This window comes from Pipistrellus kuhlii, unplaced genomic scaffold (assembly GCF_014108245.1).
Source record: "Pipistrellus kuhlii isolate mPipKuh1 unplaced genomic scaffold, mPipKuh1.p scaffold_m20_p_19, whole genome shotgun sequence".
In the NCBI taxonomy this organism is placed as follows: domain Eukaryota; kingdom Metazoa; phylum Chordata; class Mammalia; order Chiroptera; family Vespertilionidae; genus Pipistrellus; species Pipistrellus kuhlii.
This window is the reverse complement of record NW_023425504.1, coordinates 16,523,882-16,551,044: the sequence shown is the minus strand read 5'-3', so window position 1 is coordinate 16,551,044 and position 27,163 is coordinate 16,523,882.

The following is a 27,163-nucleotide window of genomic DNA, read 5'->3' as shown; positions in this document are numbered from 1 at the left end:
AAACCATCAATAATGTTTCAGGAACAGTTTCCTGCATAGTACAATTAAGTTTTCTTGAATATTAATTTATATCAATTAGCCAATTTAAATCAATCTGAAATAAAGTTTAATTTTTTAATTTTACTTGTCCTAGGTTATGGATAATAAATGATATTAATTAAATTTCTATAAAAGTCTTTGAGTAATTTTACATAAACTATATTCAGGGAGACAAAACCACAAATTATTTTTCTTTTTGAGGCCTAATATATTGACTTTTAATTACAGTTCTTAAGACACTTGAAGGGAACTTCTTTATTTTCTTCCAGAATAACTCTCAGGCCAACTTTAAAGAACTTTTCTTAAAAGTTTTCACTTTCCTTGTTACATTAAGCAGCAAATAAAACAAACATGATTACTTTTTAATGAAGTTTATAATGCCAGGCCATGTCACATTAAACAACTTCCCTTACATTCATGGTGACTATTATTATAGTCAGATTTGATATTTTAACAACAGTCTTTCGTTTATGCTGTAAATATTAGTGGAAGAGATTTCAAAATTTTCAAATTTCTCCTTTTTAAAATTATATTTTTAAAGAGTATTCCCTTTAACTTATTTGCATATACAGAGGGATAATGGGAAGCCTTCAGTAACTTTCTATAGAATACTTTAGTAGGATTCAATTGCTTTTAAAAGTATTGACTTCTCATATAACTTAATTTATATGAGACCTTGATTATATTTTTAAAAGTTAATTTATAAAGTAATTAAATTAGGCATTTTTACTAAAAAAGCAAAGCTAGTAAATTTAGTAAACTTTTACGTTTCATTCACAAGGCATAAACACTGCCCCACTTCCAGCCTATTTAAAATTCAGGCAAGCTAGAGGCTTTAGTCATTAAAATTCCGTCATAAAATTCTGCTGTTGGATTTTAAGAAATATTTTGTTACTTTATTTTGCCCTCCTTAGAGGCCAAAACTTCTATAACATTTAAAGTATATGTATATAAAATATATTGATTAATTTTTATTTGATAAAGCTTTCTATTGATTTCAAATATATTAGATCAGTTTAATTCAAAAATACTTCCTTTAAGAAGAGTGTACAAATTCTTTGAATCACTCTGGGCCCTTGGAGTAACAAAAAATAATTCCTTGGATATAGCCTTGAAATTTAACTTGGAGAAACCATCAAATATATATAATCTTTAAGTCATATACATATATAAGTCATATATGTATATGACTTAAAGATTATATGATTTTATAATTATCTAAAATATCAATTAAATTTAAAACTGGTTTAGTACTAAAAAATTTGGTTCAGATCACAGAATCAATCCTTCTTATTTAATTAGACCAATGTTAACATTTTACTACACTTTGCATATTAATGTATTTTAAAATATAAATTTATTTTTTTGTGTGTGGGGAAAGGAAGCATTTTTTTCTTTTTTATTATTTAAAGTATTACATATAGTAGTACACATATATCCTTTTTCCCCCCATTGTCCTTCCCCCAGCATCCCCTACCCCCATTGCTCATCCCCCCCCCCCCCCCACCAGTGTCTGGTGACCATTGGTTCTGCTTATATGCATACATACAAGTCCTTCAGTTGATCTCTTTCCCCACCTCACCAACACTCCCCAGCATTCCCGCTGTAATTTGATAGTCTGTTTGATGCTTAACTGCCTCTGTATCTATCTTTTTGTTCATCAGGTTATAATGTTCTTTATTTTCCGTAAATAAGTGAGGTCATATGGAATTTTTCTTTCATTGCCTGGCTTATTTCACTTAACATAATGCTCTCCAGGTCCATCAATGCTGCTGCAAATAGTAAGAATTCCTTCTTTTTATAGCAGCATAGTATTCCATTGTGTATATGTACCATAGTTTTCTAATTCACTCATCTGCTGATGGGCATTTAGGCTGTTTCCAATTCTTAGCTATGGTGAATTGTGCTGCTATGAGCATAGGGGTGCATATATCCTTTCTGATTGATGTTTCTAGTTTCATGGGATATATTCCTAGAAGTGGGATCACTACATCAAATGGCAAATCCATTTTTAATTTTTTTTGTGGGGACTCCATGATATTTTCTATAGTGGCTACACCAGTCTGCATTCCCACCAGCAGTGTACTAAGGTTCCCTTTTCTCCACATCTTTGCCAGCATTTGTCATTTTTTGATTTGTTGATGGTAGCCATTCTGACAGGTGTGGGATGATACCTCATTGTCATTTTAATTTGTATCTCTGATTATTAGTGACGTTGAGCATGTTTTCATATGTCTCTTGACCATTTGTGTGTTCTTTTTGGAGAAGTATCTATTCATTCAGGTCCTTTACCCATTTTTAAAAATTGGTTTATCTTCCTTTTCTTAAGTCATATGAGTTCTTTATATATTTTGGAGACTAACCCCTTACATTTGTATCATTAGCAAATATGTTTTCCCATACCGTGGGCTCCCTTTTCATTTTGTTGATTGTTTCTTTTGCTGTGCAGAAGCTTTTGGGACTACATCAACATTTATTTTTTTTAAAGGAGCTCACCAAACAGGAATTGTTTTATGGTGTTAGTATGCATATAACATAAATATTAGATGCAATCTACATTGAGAAATATGAGTGGTGCTATATCCAGTTCCAGTTCTTGCTGGAAGCAAATATTTTAACTGCTATTTCTTCAGGTCCCATTTCAAAATATTAGAAAAACATCATCAATTATGGAGTCAATGGATTTGACAGAAACACTGCCTGTATTTTCTTTGTTTTCTCTAAGTCACAATCCTGTTCAGCCTTTTCCAGAGCACTAAATCCCTCAATATATATGTGGCTTTTTTTTTTTTTTTTTGGCTGGCAAAATGACAAGCAATCTTGTAGGAAAATACTAGAAAAGCTTTTGTGTTGAGGCAAATTCAAGTCTTGGTTATTTTCTTGTCTTTACAAATTGAGCTATCTCTTTTTAAAATCTACACTGTTGGCTTTAAGTTTCCATTAACAACATCTTCAACACATAGGGAGCATTATGGCTTTGTGTCACATCATATTCAGTGATAAAAGTAAAAACAAAGTATATCTTAATGCATTATTTAAATTTTTGGCATTTTCCAACTTAGTCTTGGGCAGATATAAACAATAATATGTCTGGTCAGGGCACACACAAGAATGAACCAATGAATGCATAACTAAGTGGAACAATAAATCTCTCTCTCTCTCTCTCTCTCTCTCTCTCTCTCTCTCTCTCTCTCTCTCTAAAAAAAAAAAAAAAATGGAGATGACTCACATCCCAGGAGGGAAGGAGCAGGACTGTATAAGATTTCAACATACTACACAGTGTAGCTTACAATTTAAAATGTGAATTTTTGGATGATCAACAAAGACTTGACTTAGGTGATAAGAATACAATATAGTGTACAGATGACATGCTGTAGAGTGGTGCACCTGAAACCTGTATAACTTTGTCAACCAGTGTCACCCCAATAAATATAATAAAAATGAAAAGAACCAAACTTATCAATGTTTTATTTCTAGTATTTTCCATTCAATATTTTAAGGCTAAGGTTGGCTATGGGTATCTGAAACCACAGGAAAGGAGTACTACAGCAGTATTTATTTATTTATTGTTTGTTTATTCTTTATTGTTGAAATTTTTACGTATGTCTCCTTTACTCCTCCCTTTCACCTCTCCCCACCTTCTTATTCCCCCCACCACATGCCCCCACACATCTACTGTCTTTGCCCATTGGTCATGATAATATGCATGGATATAACTCCTTTGGTTGATCTCTTCCCACCCTCCCCTGCCTTCCCTCTGAGGTTTGATGGTCTGTTCAATGCTTCTATATCTCTGGATCTATTTTTGTTCATCAGTTTATGTTGTTCATTACATTCCACAAATAGTAAATATCAGATTATCTCACTCATTTGTGGGATACAGCAGTCGTTTATACAGTTGAAGTAGCTTCAATGCTTGGCCATACTTCTGGTATTCCTTAACATCATAAACCAGGTGGCGTACAAACAACAGAAATTTATTTCTCACTGTTCTAGAGACTGTCCAAGATCAAGGCACTGGCAAATTCTGTTTCTGGTGAGGTTCTCTGTCTTGCTGCACCCTCACATGGTAGAAGGGTTGAGAACTTTTTTAGAGGGGTATTTATAATGAACTAATTCCATTCATGAGCGCTTTGTTCTCATGACCTAATCACCCCTTAATAATTCCACTTTCAAATGCCATCACACTAGAGATTAGATTTCAGCATATGAATTTTGGAGAGTCACAAACATTTGCTCTCTAGGTATATACTGTCACATCAAAGCAAAGTTGGTATCTTTGTGTGGTACCCTTGTAGATTAACACCAGAAAATGTATCCTCCTCTGTCCATTTTTTTTTTGCTTGACCTATGCTATGGTAGAATTCTTCAACTTCCTGGAAGCCTGAACCTTGATTCACCTTTTTCAAAAAGAGGCTTTGTGAAGAAATGAGCACAGAATTTAAAATTTTTTCTATAAAAGATTTTGCTAGTTGGAGTTTTTTTAAAAAACAAGTCCTAAAGTGCTTGATTGAAATACATAAAGTTAAAATTATTTATTTATGACTTATAGAATGAGGGTATGGATTATTTGATGATTTTTTGCCATAGGGATAAAAGTAACCTTTTAATTCAAGGTCCTGAAATCACTAGTATAATTGCCATGAAAAAAAAATTTACAAGTTTTGTTGCTATTATTGTTTTTATTTTTGCCAAGGGTTCCATTCTAAAGCATGGGATTGGCAGCAGACAATTCTATAAACTTTTAAACTTGGACAAACTCTTTCTGCTGGGTAGAGCCCCACTGCCAAAGCTTTGTCATTCTCTGTGGAAAGAAATTGTTGCATACCTAAAGCCATTACCAAATTACTTTATCTTCAGATAATGTTTAAAGTGAAGCATTGATTTCAAAATGGACAGTATCAACAATGGAAATTCTGACAAAAGATGGCTTTATTTCTTTAGAACAAAGGACATGTTGTGACATGATTTCAGTTGGAATAATCTTGGACAATTTTAAGGCTCATTGACATACATTTACTCTCATCTAGCAAAACTGGGTGATTCAGATTGTTATCCTACATAATTTTGTTAGTCAAAGTTATTTGGGAGCAGAGTAGAACCAAGATGGCAGCATAGGTAAACGCCGGTACTTGCTGCCTTTCATAACCACATCAAAACTACAACTAAAAGACAAAATAAATATCATCCAGAACCACAGGAAAGCTGGCTGAGTTGAAGTTCTACAACTAGAAGGAAAGAAAAAAGCTCATTGAGACTGGTAGGAGATTTGGATGTGTGGAGGTGAACACGAAACTGGCTGGCGACTGGGTGCACTGTTGTTGTTGTTTTTGAATGGGGAGGGAGATACAATCTCCTAATTGCACTAAACTTCAGTTCTGGTTGAGACTCTGGGGACCTGACTCATAAGGGGAGAAACTGGACTGTCTGGCATCAAGCTGGAACATGAGGGTGGCTTTCTCTCAGAGGTGCTTGCAGCGATCATTGTTCCCACACAAGGGTATGGGACATGGAGTTGGGGGGACCTCCCTGGGGAAGGTCTGACTGGAAGCCATTGCTATTTGCTTCACCCTGATGATTTCCTGAGATCCTGTCCCACCCAATTTATAACTCCACCTAAGCTGTGCACAGTGGCTTTTGCATATGAATGACTTGTCTTTCTGCAGCCTAAAACCTAACAAACTGCAGCTGGGTTAGAGTGCTCCAAAACTTCCAAAAGAAGGCCCAAGGCTCAGTAGCAGCTGCCTGCTTTGCTTCACAGCTGGGCCTCATCTGGGCACTTCTAAACACCAAACAAAGAGGAGGAATCTGCATATCTCTCTGTAGCTCCTGCTGGGTGGCCTCAGGCAGTGGTGGACTTTTCACCTCCTTGGAGATCTAAGAGCCAGTATACCCAGTGGTCAGTGTGAGACCATACCAGATTACAATTCTTCACATCCAAAAGCTATACACTCAAGTTGCAGACTTAGTGAGCGACAAATCCCCACTGAAGCAAGTCCTGCCCTATAAGGTTGTCTCCATCACAGAAGTTCTTCCAGTGTAGACACAAGTGATACTCACAACCAATGGCCTGGAGGTCAATTCCTCCCAGCGATACCAACAGCAATCAAGGCTTAACTACCAACAAGACTGTGCACAGAGCCCACAAAGGGGTATACCAAGAGTGTCCATCTCAGATGATTGAGGAAGCTGAGCCACTGGGCCCTATAGGATACCTAGCACACAAGGTCACTCTATCAACACAGGGAAGCAGCCAAAATGCAGAGACAAAGAAACATGTCACAAATGAAAGAAATAGAAGAAAGCAAACTACTGGATATAGAGTTCAAAACCACAGTTATAAGGTTACTCAAGAATCTTCTAGAAACCTCTAAGGAACTTAGTGAGACTTTCAAGGATCTTAGTGAGAAAGCCAAAAAAAAAAAAAAAAAAAAAAAAAAAAAGGAAAACGAAAAGGACCAGTCAGAAATTAAGCAAACAGTGACTGAAATAAAGAATAATATACAGAAATTCAACAGTAGACTAGAGGATCATAAAAATCAAGTCAAAGATTTGAGGTATCAGGAAGCAAAAAACACCCAACTGGAAGAGCAAAAAGAAAAAAGAATCCAAAAATATGAAGCTAATGTAAGAAGCCTCTGTGACAACTTCAAATGTACCAACATCCGAATAATGGGGGTTCCAGAAGAAGAAAGAGAGCAAGATATTGAAAACCTATTTGAAGAAATAATGGCAGAAAATTTCCAATGCCTGGGGAACAAAATATATTTATAAGTCCAAGAAGCACAGAGAACCCCAAACAAAAGGAATCCAAAGAGGATTACACCAAGACACATCATAATTAAAATGCCAAGGGCAAAAGACAATGATAAAATATTAAAAGCAGGCCAAGAAAAACAGTTAGTTATCTACAAGGGAGTACCCGTAAGACTGTCAGCTGATTTCTCAATAGAAACTATGCAGGCCAGGAAGGAGTGTCAAGAATTATTCAAAATGACTAATAGCAAGAACCTACAACCAAGATTATTCTACCCACCAAACCTAACATTTAGAATTGAAGGTCAGATAAAGAACTTCACAGATAAGAAAAAGCTTAAGGAGTTCATCACCACCAAACCAGGATTATATGAAATGCCGAAGGGTATTCTTTAAGAAGAGGAAGAAGAAAAAAAAAAAAGGTAAAGATAAAAATTATGAACAACAAAGTGACAACAAATGCATATCTATGAACAAGTGAATCTAAAAATCAAGTGAATAAAAAATATGATGAACAGAATAAACTGGTGAATATAATAGAATCAAGGGCATAGGAAGGAAGTGAACTGACAATTCTTTGGGGGAAAGGAGTGTAGGGGGTACATGAAGGGATTGGACAAAAATCTTACACCTATGGATGAGCACAGTGAGAGGTGGGGTAAGGGTATGGGGTAGGGCAGGAACCTGGTGGAGGGGAGCTATGGGGGTAAGGGTGGGGAGAGGAACATCTGTAATAATCTGAACAATAAAGAATTATTTTTAAAAAAGTTATTTGGTGACTCAAATTGCATTGTCACCTAAATTGTAAACTCCTATTCAAAACAGAGATACTCTCATTGAAATGCACTTTTGAGGAAAATTAAAATTTGCTTTTGGTCTTATTTTTTAAATTTGAATAATTTCAGAGTGAGAGAGACATACTTTTAAAAAGATTATGTTTATGTGAAAGAAACTATGCTGGTTAGCATTTTCTGAAAGAGGGCAACATTTCTATCAGGTTCTCAGAGATATCTGCAAACTCAAAGAGGTTAAAAATTTCAGCATTACATTTTCTTGTTTAAAAATAATTCTTATTTACACAATAGTTCCAAATCTAAAAATTTATCCTGAGAAAATATTAAGAAGATTGTACAGAAATTCAAGTATCAAGATGTTTATTATAGTGTTATTTATAACAATTTAAAATGAAGAGCAACTTAAATTCTCCATGTTACAGAAAGCACAGAGACACCTGCAAAGGTGTTATGGGACAACCCCCTGAGTGAGTCAAAGGGAGAGGGCTGTGCCCAACTTTGTCTTCTCATATAAATGAATTTAATAAGAGACTCTGATTGTATTGTTATAAACCACTTATTAAAGCATGCACATTTATTGCATAAGCAAGGCAAGCAAATATATACTAGTACATTTGGCTTATGGACCTCAGATGGGTTCTCAGAGAATCTGAAGAGAGAGTTGGGTGGGGTCTGAGGTGTTATATATCCTTCTGTCTATAGGTTTCAGGATTCCTCTGCTGAATATTTTGGTACAAATTAATTCTCAAGGCCCCTTTTTACTTTGTTGTGGCCTTCCCAGAATTCATAAGAATAATTTGGCAATTTTATCTTGCCAAGTTCAGAGACTGCTGACTTTTCTTTTCTTTTTTTCTTTTTAATTTAAATTTAAAATTTTTTATTTTTATTGTTGAAAGCATTAAGATGTCCCCCTTTCCCTCTCTTTGACTCCCCTTCACCTTTGTCCTACCCCCTCCAGGCCTTCCTAGAACTATTGTTTGTCAATGGGCTTTGCATATATGCATATAAGTTCTTTGGTTAATGTCTCCCCCAATCCCCTTTCCCTCTGAAATATGTTATTTTGTAGCAGGTTTCAATGGCTTTTCTGTCTAAGGAGTAAAACTGACCTTTTTTTCCTTTTCCCTTTCCCAGCTTCATTCCTGCATTCTCTTGTTAGGGAGACTTTTAACCATTTGCTCTCCTGTACTTGGCTGGGGAAGATAATAGCTTGTTATTTTCAGGCCAGCTACAAATTGCCCACACTGTTTGGCCTGATTTGAACTTCCCTGTCTCAATTTTCTATTCCTCCTGCCCTGGAATTTTCGTAGCTTCTTATTATCCTGTAACACTTATTTTAGGCGAATGCTTACAAATTTATGGAATGTCCTTAGGGTAGAATATTACATAGCCTTTTACTATTATATTTAACTTTTAAAAAAACATAATAAGATATTTATAGTATAATCTTAAGTTAAACTGATATAAAATTATATCACATACTACGACTATATAAAATTTATGGAACTATTGGGAAGATATTTCCTGAAATAGTTAACAGTGATCATCTCAAGATGGTATGTTTATGAAAAGATCATTTGTTTCTTTATACATTTTTACTAACTTTACAAAATGATTATGTGTGACTTTAAAAATTAATATGGAAAACATTTAAAAAATAATCCATACAAGAAGGGTTTGGCACAACAATCATCTTGCAACATATATGTTATTTTAAATGTCTTTTCAATTCAAGAAATAATGTGTTATAAAGTAATTCTAAAAATAAATATTATTCATCCTTCAGCATTAGATAATTATTTAGATACTGAGACATCAAGCTCTGATGTTTTTTCGGGATTTTGTGACAGACTCATATGAAATTCTGGTTTTTGGGTGCTGTCCATTAGCATTGAACACACAGTAGATTTTTGTTTGCTTGTTTTCAGTGCAGGTTTAGGATACTTTGTAATTCAAACTCCTCAAATAACCTGCAGTCAGTTGCCACTGAAATATGGAAAGAAAAGTGTGGCAAGTATCTATTTTTAAATCACTGCGATTCTTCCTGGAGCATTTCCACTGAAAGCATAAAGGACATAGAAATCTAAGTTAAGCACATTTGGAATACAGAAGAATCTCAAGCAACATAGTCTCTCATCAGCTAGATGTGTTCAGAAAAGTTCGTAGAATTTTGCCTATGGCTATATGTGCTGTTTTGCCCCAGGGACATCAATTTCAATTCTCTTTGGGATTCACTAGTGTACAAAGTTCTTCAGAGGATTGTTTTCCTCCCTAGAAAATACTTTCTCTTCTTTACCTACCCCACTTCTATTCCTCAAAAATCTAAGCCATTTATCTGGAATTTTCATAAAACTTGATAATGAAAAGAGTCCAAAAACTGTCATAGATGAAATGACATCTCTAAACAATGAAGACACTTTTTAGTTATATAAGCATTTAGATCATGAAGATATATATATGGCTCAATTTAAAGAAAATATAATTGACAAGGGGCACAATGATATATTAACATTTAATAAAAGACATGAAAAATTAATCAACTCAAATCTCATGATAATGTTGTCAGTGATTGACTTTAGCTCTTCACATTCAGTTTCAATGTTAAAAAATAACTATTTTATCCTTCAAAAATCCTGAACTTGTGATTAATTTTTATATAGTGACAGATGATTACTAGAATTAGTGGGGTGGTCATGATGTAAGGTATAATAATGTCAAATCACTATACTGTACACATGAAACTAATATAAGCATGATCGTGTACCAACTATCCTATCTAATAAAAGGGTAATATGCAAATTAACCATCACTCTGTCGGAAAGATGGTGGCACCCATAGTTGCCGAAGCACTGGGCCCCAGAGTCCCATGTGCCATGAACCATGGAGGGAAAGAGGGTGGGCATGTTGGCTTCTGGCCAAAGGCTGGCCAGGGTAAGGGACACTGGTGTCATTGCAGGCTGGGCTGAGCCCCCCCACCCCTGCACAAATTTCATGCACTGGACCTCTAGTGCTATATAATAAAAGCCTAATATGCTAAGTGTCTTGCCATCTGGTCAACCAATCAAAGAACAATATGCTAATGATATGCTAAGATTGCTCAACTGCTCATTATGACATGCACTGACCACCAGGGGGCAGATGCTCCAACAAATAGGTTAGCTTGCTGCTGGGGTCTAGCCAATAGGGATGGAACGAGGCAGGCCAGACACATCCTGGAGCCCTCCTGTAGTTCCTCCCTGGCTGGCCAACCTCCCTTGTCCCTCCTAGGCCCCAATGCTGCACCAGTGGGGTCCCTCTGCCTGACCTTTGCCCTCTCGCAATCCAGACTGAAGGGGTCCTCTCTCCCTCCCCCCCCCCCCCCGAGTGCATGAACTTTGTGCATTGGGCCTTTAGTACTTAAATAAAAATAAAATTTTAAAAACCCTGATTTTGTAATCTTTATGGGTCACCACTGAATGGCAGTGGTACATTAGTTATATTAGAAACAAACAAACAAAACTATAATGCACATGATTTTTTAAATGTCTATGTGGAATTCAAAGTGAGGAAAGACACATCATCCCCTGCTGACCGGAGTTTAGTGTTATAGTAACTGATTGGGGCCAACTCAGAGAGAAACAGACTTTTTTCTATATAGGAGTGGATGGGTGTGTAGAAGGTAGGTAGTGGCTAAGGTATACCAATCTCTAAGGGAATTCAATTAGAATGGTACCACCAAATGAAAATCATTCTATTATTTTTTAGAAAAGCCTCTATTTTGAGCAAAGAGCTGGGGAGATAACTCATTGAATAATCTAAATACACAGTGAGATTTACAGAAGTGGTACACAAAATATGAAGGCAAAGTAACCAAGAAATAGAGAGACAACAGATTGAAAAAGCAAGTATAATTAAGGACACTCAAGAGTCATGCCAAGGTATGTTATACTGTGAAAAGGGGGAAGGCTGAGAACTAAATCATTAGAATAGAAATTCAAAGACAAAATATGTATTGCTATGCACTAAATTTTTTAAAATTGTATTTACTGATGTATTTATGCATTTGTTGTTTGCTTCTTGTATGTGCCTGACCAGGTATCAAATTTGCAACCTTGTCATATGGGGACAATGCTCTAACCAACTGAGTTACCCAGCCAGGACTGCACTGAATTTTGTCTTTCCCAAATTCATATGTTGAAGCCCTCATCATGACTATAATTGTAGATAGGCTTCAAGGAAGCAATTAAGTTTAAATGAGGGCATAAGAGTGGGCCCTACTTTGATAGGACCAGTGTCCTTATAAGAAGAGAAATTAGCCCAGCCTCCCTGACTCAGTGGTTGAGGTCATCTTATGAACCAAGAGGTCATAGTTCAATTCCAGGTCAGGGCACATGCCTGGGCTTTTGGACTTGATCCCCAGTAGGGGGCATGCAGAAGGCAGCAGATCAGTGATTCTCTCTCATCATTGATGTTTCTATTTCTCCCCCCGCCCTTCCTTTCTGAAACCAATGAAAAATACACATTTTTAAAAAGAGTAGGAATTACACACTAAAGATATCTCTCTCCATGCAGAGGAAAGCCATGTGAGAACATAATGAGAAGGTGGCCATCTATAAGCAGGGAAGAGAACTCTGCAGGAAGAGAACTCTGGTACCTTGATCATTGGACTTTTAGCCTCCAGACTATGAGAAAATATATTTCTGTTAAGCCACTCAGTCTGTGGCATTTTGATATGGCATCCTGATCAGTCTGCTCATAGAACCTGAGCAGCTGGAGAGGAGCCAAAGTGGTAATTTATTCCATGCTGAGTTTATCTGAAGTACTGAGTTGGGGGCTCTTACCTCTGGCTCTTCTGGACATGTTAGGTGGTTCTGATAGCTAGCTTCTGATAGCCAGCATTCTTCTAACTCTGAGAACTGAGCAATTTAAAACTTGTTCTTATTTATTGGACGTAAAGTGATTTCATGATAGACCTAAAGGTAGCAACAGTTAAAGGGAGAGAGATTAGAGCAGAAGTACAATAGATATATTTTTGTGAAGAGCATGGATATTAAGGATGTGAAAACGAAGAAGAGAAAATGCTGTTTGTGTGTCACACAGATAGAGAGCGGCACTAAGAACCTGCATAATGAGCTCCAGAAGAATTAGATATTATAAAGAATGACAGAAATCATTTTCTAAAGAATAGTTTTAAAATAGTACTACTAAATGAAATTGGCACTCTAAGGAGAAGGAAACACAATTTGTAAAGTGAAAATTTTCCTTCCCTCCGTAGACATAAAGGCACAAAGAACTCTGTTAGAACAGCAATTACAGCAATTCTTCCCAGAACATCAGTTTTATGATTTACCAGAACTCATTCTGACCCTTAGAGAAAAGATTAGCACCTTCTGTAATATCAGGAATTGAGAATTCAAGGCTAAATGAATACATACTCTATATAGAAAAGGGATTGGGGGAAAGAATAAAAATGATAAGGGTTCTGGCAATTTCTGTCATGGCCATGATTAAAAGACAATACATAACACCTTTTGTATATGAAGATGGTATTTGTGGTACATTTATGGAAGTGTTGTTTCTCTCCTAGACAATGCGATACTGTGTTTTGAACCCACTATATTCCCCTAAGTATATGCATTTGGTCAGTGACTGATAAGGGGTGTAGCCTGTGACAAAGGGTAAGAGATTTTCTCTCTGATTACCAAATAGCCAGTAAAAGGCACAAATTGGCAATTCTGTACTCTAGCTTATGTTGAGATTAACCAGTCCAGACTAAGAGATAGAACATCCACTTTTAAGAATATTTAGTAATATAAAATTGAATACTATCATAATATTTTACCATATTAGCTTTCCATTCTCAGGCACGAATTACTTTTATGAACATAGAAACTACATATTGAATAATTAATATATTTAACTAAAATCTCTTTCATCTGCATAGTTTATATTATTCACAATTTAAATAAATGTGTATACTCTATTTTCCGTGCTCCTAAACATAAATTGCTACCTTCTGATTAATTAGAAAGGAAAACTGATATTGCTTTGTTTACCATTTGTGCCAGCAGACACAGTGCCAGCAGGACATAAAAACTAAACAGAAAGAAATAGACCATAATATCTATGATCTAAGATTATATCACTATGCAATAATGTATTATTCTAGGAAAGAGGCAAGAAAAATAAATTATTACTTTCACCTCTAGGCTTTTGTCTTGAAATAGGCCAGATGTTTCTATAATCAACCTAAATGAGAAGATCCATAATAAAAAATTATTCTAATAAGGCTAGTCTAGCATTTAGGGCCAGGCAAGTTTAAAACTTGATTTCTCAACATTATTTGAAAATAGAAAGTGGTGTGCAATCGAGGGTATTTCTGATATCCTGTATAAATAGTTCTCCTTTTCAAAAATGTATTTTATTGATTTCAGAGAAAAAGGGAGAGGGAGAGAGAGACAGAAACATCAATGATGAGAGAGCATCATTGACTGTCTGCCTCCCATGTACCCCCACTTGGGATCAAGCCCACTACCCAGTCATATGCCCTGACCAGGAATCCAACCCTGAACTCCTGGTTCATAGGTCAATGCTCAACCACTGAGCCACATCAAGTCGGGCAGATAGGCTCTTTTTAATAGTAGAGCTTAAATGGAAGTTCCTTATATTTCACCCTGCAAGCATTTCGCCATTCACTTTGTATAAGAGTAAATATTGCTTTTGAACTTTATTCTTTTTTTACATGTGTTAAATGCAGAATGTAAAATGATATTCTAGGGCAATGATTTTTATTTTACTAACTGTTGTTTTTCAAATGCTTAGAACAGAGCCTGGCAAATAGACACTTAATAAATATTTATTAAACAATTTAAGTGTATGTTTCTTATCCTAATTAGGTATAAACTCTTCAGGGATAGAACTTGTATGAAAGTACTTTGATAGATATGTAAAGACATTGTAAATACTATAGTAATCATTATTCTATGCCTTTGTATCTCCAAGTCAAGCACAAGTCACTAGATATATACAGACAATCAATCAATGATGGTAAAAGTTTGGAGGTAACATATTTCTTCAGGAATCTGATCAGAGCTATACAGTGATCCCCCCTTGTCCTCAGTTTCACTTCCCACAGTTGCAGTTACCCATGGTCAACCACTCTGAAGATATTAAATGGAAAGCCCCAGAAATAATTAATCAATTTTTAATTGTGCACTTTTCTGTGTGGCATGATAAAACTTCCTGCTGACCTGATCAGTTCTGCCAGGACATAAATCATTCCTTTGTCCAGCATATACAAGTTGTATATGCTACTCCTCCATTTGTCACTTAGTAAACTTCTCAGTTATCAGATCTACTGTTGTGGTACTACAGAGCTTTTGTTTAAATAAACTTTATTTTACTTAAAAATGCCCCCAAAGTACAAGAGCAGTGATGCTGGCAATTCGGGTGTGCCAAAGAGAAACCTTAAAAAGTGCTTCCTTTAAGTGAAAAGATCTGTAAATGTAGGAAAAAAACATAGTTGATATAGGGTTCAGTGCTAATTCAGGTTTCAGGCATCCACTAGGGTTCTTGGTCATCTGGTAAGATAAAAGGCAGAATATTCCCAGAAGGCTAATTGTTTGGATTCTGGGAAGGTGGCCAGAGAGAATTCACATTTCACCCCCTTTTACTCCTGAAAAAGACTGTTGGGGGTACTTTGCCGAGTGTCCTACTCTTTCAAGGGTTTATTTGACCTACTTTGTGGCAGTCACATCATCCTAAGCAGCATTCTAGTTTCTCCATTCTTTGGCACCTGGCATATGCTTGGAAATTGACTAAGTATATATGTAAAATATGTCAGTCTATAAGTATAAATATAACTGGAAAACCTATTGGAAAAGAATCATTGTCTTATTGCTATTGCTGAGTTTTATTCTTAGCAATCTGTCAATTCTGATCTGGCACATTCTGCCCCTTCTGTGTGCATTCATCCTTATGGCTCTTTGATAACTACTTTTTCTTTTAAAATTTCATTGTAAAGTCTAGTGCTTTCTACATCTATATGGCTGATACAATATTTTTTATTTTAGAATGTTAAACAATGGAACATACTATTTCAGTTAGAGAGAATACAAATCAAGTATGAAAATGTAGTTCATATTTTTAAAAATAGTAACTTATTCTTAACTTTCATTGATCAATTTCCAGCTTTTATAGATCTCAATGGTTTAAAGTATTGAAATAGACCATGTACAACCAGAATTTAAATCTGTATTAATAAAAGGGTAATATGCTAATTAGGGCAGATGTCTTCCAGACATCCTTCTGGACAAAGCCTGAGTGGATGCTACTGTCAGAGCTGGCCCGAGGCTCAGGCAAGCAGTGATGGCTGCAGGGGCCAAGGCTCAGGCAGGCATGGTGGCTGGCAGTGGCAGAGGCATGATGGAGGTGGTGCCTTCCCCTGATAGCCAGTTGACTACTGCAGAGTAGTGGGCCTAAGCTGTCAGTAGGACATCCCCTGAGGGATCCTGGACTGTGAGAGGGGGCAGACTCGGCTGAGGGATCCCCCTCTAGTGCATGAATTTTCATGCACTGGGGCTCTAGTATTCAATAAAAGAATGAATTTTCATCCACCAAATACCATAATCAAAATAAAGGTTGACAGTCAGTAATATAAATTAATAGCAACCCTTTAATTTTTTTTTGTTGCCCTGTCACTCATTTCTCTCTACCATGTTTCAAGCTCGTTTTCTTCAAAACAATATATGTACCCTGTTAGGGGCTAATGCATGAGATGAGATCAAAATATCTTTCTGAATTATGTTTGTAGCCAATCTGTTATTGTCATTTTATCAGGAAAATTTGAGATAGAATGCATGACTAAATGAAGCAACACTATAATTCTTCTGACCCAAAAGGCATTTTTCTCAATGAATTTATAAGTAATCGACATTTCTTTAGTGTTGACACATCTTTCCTCCCCCCTCCATTAATAGTCTCTTCTAACTCTTCTACAATGAATTTTCTACTTTTGAAAGTATACGAGGAGAAAAAAAAAATCTGTTCCATGAAGAAGAAAGGAATCTAGCAATGGATGGCACCGAAGTTTACAAACAGAATTCAGCCCAACTATTGTGGCTCAGTGGTTGAGCAGTGACCAGGAGCTCTCAGTTTGATTCTGGGTCAAGCCATCTGCCCTGGTTGCAGGCTAAATCCCCAGTGAGATGCAAATTGAAAGGACAATGAGGTACCATCTCACACCTGTCAGAATGGCTATTATCAACAAATCAATAAATGACAAGTGCTGGTGAGGATGTGGAGAAAAGGGAACCCTTGTGCACTGCTGGTGGGAATGCAGACTGGTGCAGCCACTGTGGAGAACAGTATGGAATTTCCTCAAAAAAAACTGAAAATGGAACTCCCATTTGACCCAGTGATCCCACTTGGAATATATCCCAAGAAACTAGAAACACCAATTAGAAAGAATATATGCACTCCTATGGTTATAGAAGCACAAGTTACAATAGTTAAGATTTGGAAACAGCCTAAGTGCCCCTCAGCAGATGAATGGATTAAAAAACTGTGAAACATCTACACAATGGAATGCTATGTTGCTGTAAAAAGGGAGGAATCCCTACCATTTGCAACAGCATGGATGGAGCTGGAGAGCATTATGCTAAGTGAAATAAGTCAGTCAGAGAAAGATAAATATCACATGATCTCACTCATTTGTGGATTATAATGAACAACATAAACTGATGAATAAAAACAGATCCAGAGACAAAGAAGCATCAATCAGATGCTCAAACCTCAGAGGGAAGGTAGGGGAGGGTGAAGGTAAGGGGGAGAGATCAACTATATAAGCATAACCAATGAACACAGACACCAGAGGGGTGATGGCACAAGTGGGAGGGGCACCAATGGAGGGATAAAGACACATATGTAATACCTTAATCCAGAGGTTGGCAAACTGTGGCTCAAGAGCCACATGCAGCTCTTTGGCCCCTTGAGTGTGGCTCTTCCACAAAATACCATGTGCGGGTGTACACATACAGTGCGATTGAAACTTCATGGCCCATGCACAGAAGTCATTTTTTGGCCTGGGCAAGTCTATTGTGAATAAGTGCTGTTAGAACACTCAAGGGGCCAAAAAGCCACATGTAGCTTGCGAGCAGCGGTTTGCCACCCAATGCCTTAATCAATAAAAAAAGATGTAAAGTTAATAAATTTAGTAACACAGACTAATTATTAAGAGTACTTACAAATACAAGCCCTCTAAAATACATTAGAATGACTTTTAAAATTTATACAGGGTGGGGCAAAAGTAAGTTTATAGTTGTTCATATTGAAAATAATGCAAAAATTGTATGTAATAAATAAAGGCCCAATGCACAGAGATTCATGCAAGAATCTGGTGAGGATGTGGAGAAAAGGGAACCCTTGTGCACTTGTTCCCTTTTCTCCACATCCTTCCCTTGGCTGCTGGCACTGCCTTTGCTTTGGCTGGAGCTGCTTTTCCATCTTTCCATGCTGCCCAGAGGCCCTGAGCAGCTGGGGTGGGGTGGAGCGCCGGCATTGTTGCAAGCATCCTGCCCTGCCTTGCCCCCAACCACTAGGCACCTGAGTATGCAAATTAACTCACCATCTTTGTTGGGTTAATTTGCATACTCACTACTGGTTGTCTGGTGGGAGTCACGAACGTATGGTCAATTTGCATTTTACTATTTTATTAGTGTAGATATAAGAATAAACTCTGTGTTTTGAATACTCACAACTGTAAACCTACATTTGCCCCATGCTGTACATATTTACATAGCATTATCAAGGGGATTTAAATAGCAGGAAAACACTTAGAGACATCTCAGACACATAATGTAGAATGAAAAACAGAAGGCACATATAATACAATTATTTTATAAATTACACAAAACAATATTGTGGGTTTATATATAAATAGTAAAAGTCTAAAATACATATGCAGGAATAATATATTTATATTTTGAGAATAAGGAAACCTCTAGAAGTTGGTTGCCTGGAAGGGGTGAGACTTTAGATGCATTTGTGATATTGAGTTTTCTATGGAGGAAAAGTGAAAATAAAATGACAAAGCTAAATACTGAAAATTGGTAATATGAAAATATTAATGCTGTAAATATAGTCAGCCCTCCTTATCGATGGGTTCCTTATCCACTGGTTCCATATCTGCTGGCTCCATATTCACAGATTCAATCTATCATAAATTGGAAATATTAAAAAGTTATTATGTTGTTGCTGAGGTATATTATGCAATTAGGCCTATGAGGGTTTTTTTTAAAAAATATATATTTTATTGATTTTTTTACAGAGAGGAAGAGAGAGGGATAGAGAGAAACATCGATGAGAGAGAATCATCGATCAGCTGCCTCCTGCACCACCTCTACTGGGGATGTGCCTGCAACCAAGATGCATGCCCCTGACCAGAATTGAACCTGGGACCTTTCAGTCCACAGGCCGGTGTTCTATCCACTGAGCCAAACCGGTCTGGCCCCTATGAGGGTTTTGTTTATAATGAGTACATACATACTTTTTTCTTGTCATTATTCCCTAAACAATACAGTATAAATCTATTTAAATAATATTTATATTGTATTAGGTATTATAAGTAATCTGGAGATTATTTAAAGTACATGGAAGGATAAGGATAGGTTATATTCAAATAGGCCTTGTGCATTCCTCCTTCAGCAACTCTAACACTATGCCATGATATACAAGGAACTTGAGCATCTGAAGATTTTGGTATCTGAGGGGTTCCTAGAACCAATCCCCTGAGGATACCAAGGGATAACTTGTATATTTGACTAATTAAGAAAATAATAATAATACTCTTTACAAGAAAAATGACGGTTGGTGATATACACTAAAAGGTATTGGCAAACTGCAGTTCATGGCCCAAGTCCAATCCAGGGACTGTTTTGTATGACCTTTGAGCTATGAATGGTTTTTACATTTTAAAAAGGTTGTTCAAAGCAAAACTAAACCAAACCAAAAATATATAAGGCAAAGAACTTATATGCCTCATAAAGACTAAAATATTTATTATCTCACCCATTACAGAAAAAGTTTATCAATCTCTGCTGTTTAAAATATTAGTTGTGGCTATCTCTGAGTTATTGGAATATAGGAAATTTATTTTAATTTTTCTCTTTCTGCTTTTGTATTTCCCCCCAAGTTTTTCATAGTGCTGTTATGATAAGGGAGATACCAAAGTGATTTTTAAGGAGGATTTGAAAAGTATGCTTGCTTCTCAACATTTCCTCGATATCTGATTGAAACCCTTAATTACATAGACAATCTTTTCACACAGTTTTTACAAAGGCAAACTTCAGGCCCATATCCATTTTGATCATCAGAAATTCTGAATTAGGGATTTCCAGATGAATGGGGTATTAATGCTTCTGATAACAATGGTGGTGCCAGAAGCATGGGACAGAATGACAAATCTCAGAGGGAAGGGGGAGGAGGCTCAGGAAGAGATTGACAAAAGAATTTATATGCATACTAGAGGCCTGGTGCATGAGATTTATGCACTTGGGACACGGAGGAGGGGTCCCTCAGCCAGGCCTGTGCCTTCTTGCCGTCCAGGAGCCCACAGGGGCTGTCTGACTGATGGCAGTCAGACATCCTTAGCACTTCCGCGAAGGTGGGAGAGACTCCCATTGCTGCCACTGCACTCATTAGCTCTGAGTCTGGCTTCTGGCTGAGCAGTGCTCCACCTATGGGAGCACACTGATCACCAGAGGGTGGTTCCTGGTTGAGCATCTGCTCCCTGGTGGTCAGTGCACATCATAGCAACTGGTCATTCTGCCGTTTGGTTGATTTGCATATTAGCCTTTTATTATATAGGATATGCATAGCACATGATTACAGACAATAGTGTGGTAAAGGCCCGGAGTTGGGTGGGAGCTGGGTTTGAGGGGGGCAGTAGGAGAAGAAGGGGGCATTTGTAATACTATCAACAATAAAGATTTTTAAAATGATGGTGCAAAAGTTCTATCTCAGTCTCAGATGAATACAATTTAAGAGCCTGAGGCTAGGCATGCTAATCTCTTCAGATCTTCTCCCACTTCATGATTCTGTGTCACTGATTTTTATCTCTATCAGGAATGTCTAAAATCTTTTATTTTGTACTACTGACACACAGTGAAATAGTGTTTGCATTTTTTATTATTGATGTATACAAATGTTATCTGTTTCCATTTGCTCTGCTATGCAATAGATCTATTAGAATCCTGAGAGTTAACCTGACATTTTGACTTTATAAATGTTTTTATTAGCTGCATTCCCATATATGTAAACACATTGCAACTTGGAACAGTGTTTTACATGCAACATGATTAACTTCCTCTATATCATGCACACATATTTAATTTAAAAAGGATTTGGACAAATGTGTACTACCCTTTCCCAGAACTTTCTAAGAGTGTATGAATTTCCTGTAAACCAATATCTGAAATATGAAATCAGTGAGAAATTCTTTGCCAGTAAAAGCCCTGCAAAATACTATGCAGAAATTTGGCCTTTAACTGAAGAAAGAAGATTGCAGTGCAGGTAGAGTATTATCTTAAAACAATGTTTTCAATGTGGGTATCTCAAAAAGGTTACTTTATAAGCGTAATGCATTTTAGATATTCTAAAATCTCAAAGATAAGTTTTCTAGATATACAAAGTGCTAGCACATAGCACTTTCCTGGAAAGTTCATGCTACTGTAGGTTGTAATTTTATAGATTCTGGTTCTGAGGTTTAGGAAATATTCATGTGGGAAATGGCATGAATGAATAAAGAGAATTGTATAATGCTAAGTGGCTTATTCTTTCATTGATTCATTGGAGAGTTACCTATTTAATTTCTTCATGCTTCAGTGGAAGAATAGTTTCTGTAGAATATTTTTTACCTAGTAAATAAAAAACATTAATGCATTCATATCGGTGCACACTCAAAATTCTCTTTATAAAATTCAAAGCTTTTGAGTGTATTTTTTCTTTCGAGTGCCAATGCCTTAGTTATTTTTCTACTTTTAATTAAAAATATTGTCTTTTTCATTAAAGAATTTTTTTTCAAATATTATTCAGATACCCTACTGCTTTGATGTGTCATGCCTAGTTCTCACAATCTTTTCATGTAGTAAATCAGACAAGTTATATTTTGCCATGGATATATTATTTCTTTTTCCTTTTTTTTTTTTTTTTATCATTTTCCTTCCTTCCTTCTCCGTTTTTGTTAAAAAGACTACATTCTTTAATCAGATATGATAAAATTCTAAATCAAAGGTTAATTCAGGGTGCACACTGAATCTTGACTCTTGGAAAAGACATTATTATGAGCATTCCTGTATTTCAAGTAAGAGGAGTCTGTCTTAGAAATCATCTATCTATTGGTAGAATTTTAAAGATCTTTGAATACCATATTAAACACACATTTCAGATTTAAAATAATAGGATGATAAATATGCTTTAAAATTCACTTAAACATAAACACGAACAGGTCTATAATGTATTATCATTTGATTTACTGAGGTAAAAGTAAATGATTCAATCAATGATTCAGTATCTTAGCTTCTACTTTCAACATAAAATATTTCTAGCTGTACTAAAAGTGAATGGAAAGACAATCAAATGTTACTGGTGGTTGTTTCTAGGTGGCAGAATTTGGAGAGTATTTTTCTTTTTCCTTGCCTGTTTTTCTAAATAGGAAAAATGTTGCTATTTCAATAGGATACTAATAAGAGAACTACAAAAATATTCACTTGAAAAGCATAATACTTCCATTTTAAAACAATTAGATGACAATACATTAAATATAAAAATCAAATATATTAAGGATATCAAATGATGATCTGGAAAGAATATATATATACATATATATATATATATATATATATATATATATATATATATATGTAATATACTAGTATCCCAGTTAAAGGTTGTTACCCCTTAATAATAATAATAATAATAATTATATATATATATATATATATATATATATATATATACCCATTTTCCAGATCTATTTTTGGTATCCTTGTTATATTTTATCTTTTTCTTACATAATCATATAACAGCAACAGAGAACCATTCTTGCTGGGATATTAAATAATTCTTACTGTGTGAGAAAATAAGAACACTCACTTATTCCAGGTAGCTTAGCATATTTCTTCCTTGGGAAACATAGTCCACTGCAGTTTCTAGAGCATTTTTTTCCAGCTAGGCTAAAAGTTACATCATGCTGACTATTCTTTCCACATCTAGAATAATGTTTCCCTTGTATCTTAAGCACTCGATCAAGCTTTTTATGTAATTTGGAGGTTAATATCCCCAGTAAGTCTCTCCTTAGGAATAAGTTAGAGGCTTAGGGAGCCCACTAAGGTACTAACCCCTTCCAGCAGTTATGCAATAAGTAACCTAAAAATATTAATGCACCTCCTTAACCATCTTGCTCATTTCCCAGGGAGAGACTAAGGCACAGGAGAGAAAATGGTCAAATATATTTTATTTTATTTTATTTTATTTTATTTTATTTTATTTTATTTTATTCATTGGGTTTACAGTGTTTATTACCCTCTAGGCACACATAAATACTGTAAAAAATCTGGTTTGGATAAAGTCAGCTTTGATCAAGAAAATGTTTGCTGGTAAGTTTCAAAAACTGCTTATACTTTTTTATTAAGAACTGGTTCCTCTATTTTGAAACACGTAGTGCACAATCATGAGCTAAGATATGACAGTTACAAAATGAGATCAAGTGCTTTAGCAACTGAAATGAATTTTTTAAGGTCCAGTATAAGTAAGTTCTTGATTTGAATTGAATGAATTTCTCTAATTTCTACTGATATGCTGTTTCACATATCAAGAGGTTTCCTGTTGGGCTGGAAAGGTTGATCTGTATTTGAGTATTTGGTGTCACTGGAAGCTGTCACAAAGCAGGCAGAGTCTAAAGGGTTATCTTTCAAAGTAAAAATAATTACTTTCATTTCTACAAAAGTGTTCTGACCTAGGTTCTTTTTCAAAAATGCCTCCATTTCTTCGTATTTTTTTCCTTTTTTGTCATTAAGCTAAGAATAACTTGATGGGGCCAGTATGACCTAACTTTTCAATTTCTTATTTAATAACATCTTTAAATCTTCTTTTATCCTTAACATTTCCATCCTGACTGCTGATATTTTTTTCTCCTCATAATCATGTGCTCAATATATTGATGACAGTCTTGTTTCTTTTTTGTTAGCTGCCCATTAATGGGAACATCTGGAGTAGTTTTCTAGAGCATTCTTTGTGTTTAGGTTTTATATTTTTTACAAAGTAATGTATTAGGGTCTGAAATGCTGTTTATCGATAAAGATTGTTGTCTTTTTTTCAAAGTATGAATGCACCAGTGTGAAACTGCTGTGAAGTTTGATTTGTAGCGTAGGTGATTGATTTATCTACAAAGGGGGTGGATTAAACAAACTCTTCTGAAAATGAGTTGCTCTAGTAAGGCAGAATCCAGTGAGGGTGGAATTCAGAAAAATAACTAATTAAAAACATTGTCTCTTCACTCTTTCTTTCCCTTAAAAGATAAAAAAAATTCTGTCCAGTTTTTGCCACCTTGAATGGGTTTGATATAGTAGGTAGCATCATGCAGTGGAGGGAAGAACACTAAGAGATACAAGACTCATTTCCAGGCTCAGTTCTATGTTTGCACTAGATCTAGACAACCTTACACATAAATTACTTAATATCTAGACCTTAATTTGGCACATAAAAAGATGGGAAAGCTAATATTACACATTCCTATTTCACATGATTCCGGTGAGAGTCAAATACAGTACAGTGGTTGAGTGTCCACCTATGAATCAGGAGGTCCCAGTCAGAGCACATGCCCATGTTGAGGGCTCAATCCCCAGTGTGGGGAATGCAGGAGGCAGCTGATCAATGGTTTCCTTTCACTATTGATGCTTCTATCTCTCACTCCCTCGCCTTTCCTCTCTAAAATCAATAAAACAATATTTTTAAAAATGCATGTGAAAATTTTTGAAAACATTAAGGAATTAGACAGAGGTTAGGCATATTTATTAAAAGGTTTATTGTAATTGTTTTGTACTTCCCCAATTTGGAGGAACTGCCATTTTTCATATCACTTCATCCTATATAATAGAAGCCTAATATGCAAATCGACCAAACGGCAGAACAACTGGTCGCTAGGATACGAACTGACCACTAGGGGGCAGATGCTCAATGCAAGAGCTGCCCCCAGCCTGCAGGCCCCAGGCTAGCCAAAGCGAGTGCCAGCAGAAGCCCCCCCAATCACCCTGCCAGTTGCCCTGAAGAGGGAGGCGAGCAGCAGTGGGGGGCGGGGGGTAGGGTGGGGGTGTACAGGGCTGGCTAGCGAGTGGGTGGTGGTGGTGGGCAGGGCCTGCCAGTGAGCGGGAGGTGGGTGCTAGCAATCCCTCCCTCCCCAATCACTCTACCAACTACCCAGAAATTGACTCTGATCACCTTCCAGGCCTAGGGACCCTATCCATGCATGAATTTTATGCATTGGGCCTCTAGTTTATCAATAAAAAGTATCACAGAACTCTTCATTGTAAGGTTCATGAGCATCAATCCCACCTCTCAGTTAGGTGAGAAATAAATGTAATCAAAATAGGTTTAAATTTTAAAGCATATGAGGATGATTCTCTGACTAACTTAGCTACCTGGCCAGGCCTAATCTTTTGATCTTACCCACAGATAAACTACTCACACAGGCTCACTCATATTGGCTGCTAATGTTTAATGAAACCAGTATGCCACAGTTTATTTGCTCAGTGCAGTTAGCAGAAATCAGTGTCATTAGAGCACCGTGACCAAGTTTCTACAGGATGTCATAGTGACCAGAATTTTAATTAATTTCCTAAAAAAACGAAACACAACAATAAAAAAAACACCCAGTTTTACTTTATGGCAGACTCAGGGCCTAGTAAGGAGCTTCTAGGGAGAGAGGAACATTAGTTCAGAATGAAATCTTTGACCTACCATGTAGTCTAGACCAATGGCTTCCAAACAGAGCTGATCATTAAGATTGCCTGTAAAGTTTAAAAAGTTAGATATGGTATGGAGCCTGAGAAATTGTGCTTTTAAATTTTCCCCAGGAAATTATGAGAGTCAATGAGATTTGAGATGCACTAGTTTAGACCAGTGATTTTCAACTGGTGTGCTGCAAGAATTTTAAAAACCTGCAGTGCCTGACTATTTAATAAGGGGCACAGACCTCTTTTCCTTCAGATTGTCAAGTAAGAAAATGACAAAGGCCAATGCGACATTAGCCATCCTGTGTGAATGAATCAAAATTATACCTCTTTTTTGGGGGACAGATTGGCAAAAATATGATATATTTTTTGGCATGCTGTAGAATTTCAGTAATTAGTTTATGTGTGCCATGAGATGAAAAGGGTTGAAAATCACTGGTCTAGGTTACCAAGAGAGGCATAAAGGGAGGTATTTGTCCTCCCTTTTCTTCAGAGGCAATCAAGTTCTTAATTTGAGTTTTGCAAAACAACTGCATATTCCATTATGCTTATGTACTGTGAATATAAATAGTATCTCACTGTCAAAGACTAAATCTTACCTCTAGCCTGGGCCTGGCTGGTGTGGCTCAATTGGTTGAAGCATCCCCCCAAACACTGAAAGGTCACTGGTTCGATTCCCAGATTGTTGTTTTGATCCCCGGTCAAGTTCAATGTTTCTCTTCCTTCTCCCTTCCTCTCTATTTAAAATCAATTGAAAGCATATAAAAAAAATTTAAATCTTACCTCTAGGACAGTGTTGATCAAACTGTATTGTGTTTTAACATCATTTAGGAAGCTTACTGAATATTCATATAGCATGATACCCAATCCCCAAAATTTTTATTCAGTTACTTTGGGAGAGGGATGCAATTCTGCTTTTTTTTTTTTTTTTTTTTTTTTAACAAATATCACAGATGATTCTGATACACATAACCTAGACAATCACACTTTGAGAAACACTGGCTTAGGCAGCTTTCTGTATCAAATTAAATATATGTCTTTACTATATGTGATTATATTTTCAAATTAATATTTTAGTGAATATGCACAGTTTTATAAAGATATAACAACCTCTTTCACATTTTTTTTCACTTCATTCAAATTCTCCCTTATCATTAAGGATCAGAATTAAATGGGCCTATTTGGATTTACATTGGACAATGTTAAAAAGTGCTGATGGATTCTATTTTTGTCTGCATAGCATTGGATACTTCAGTCTAATTTTAGAAGAGTAGAAATGAATCAGTAAGACTTACATATATGCAAGAGTTCTTTCAGTTCACGAAGATGGTGGCGGATAGGACAGCAGGCTGCAAGATAGTGTGTGAGTGAGAGACAGCTATATTCACAGGAGTGTTGAGGACTGGCAGAGCAGGCTCCCTTGGCCAGGCAGCCTCTACTACTGCCTGAATGGCCATCTCTGCTGCAGAGACCATGCCATCTTGCATGGGACAGAGGCTGTGATTGTAAGCCCAGGTTTACCTTCAACCAGAGAGACCTCCGATACCTCCCAGAACCCTATATATACAGTGCCCAAGGACCAGCTGCCATAGC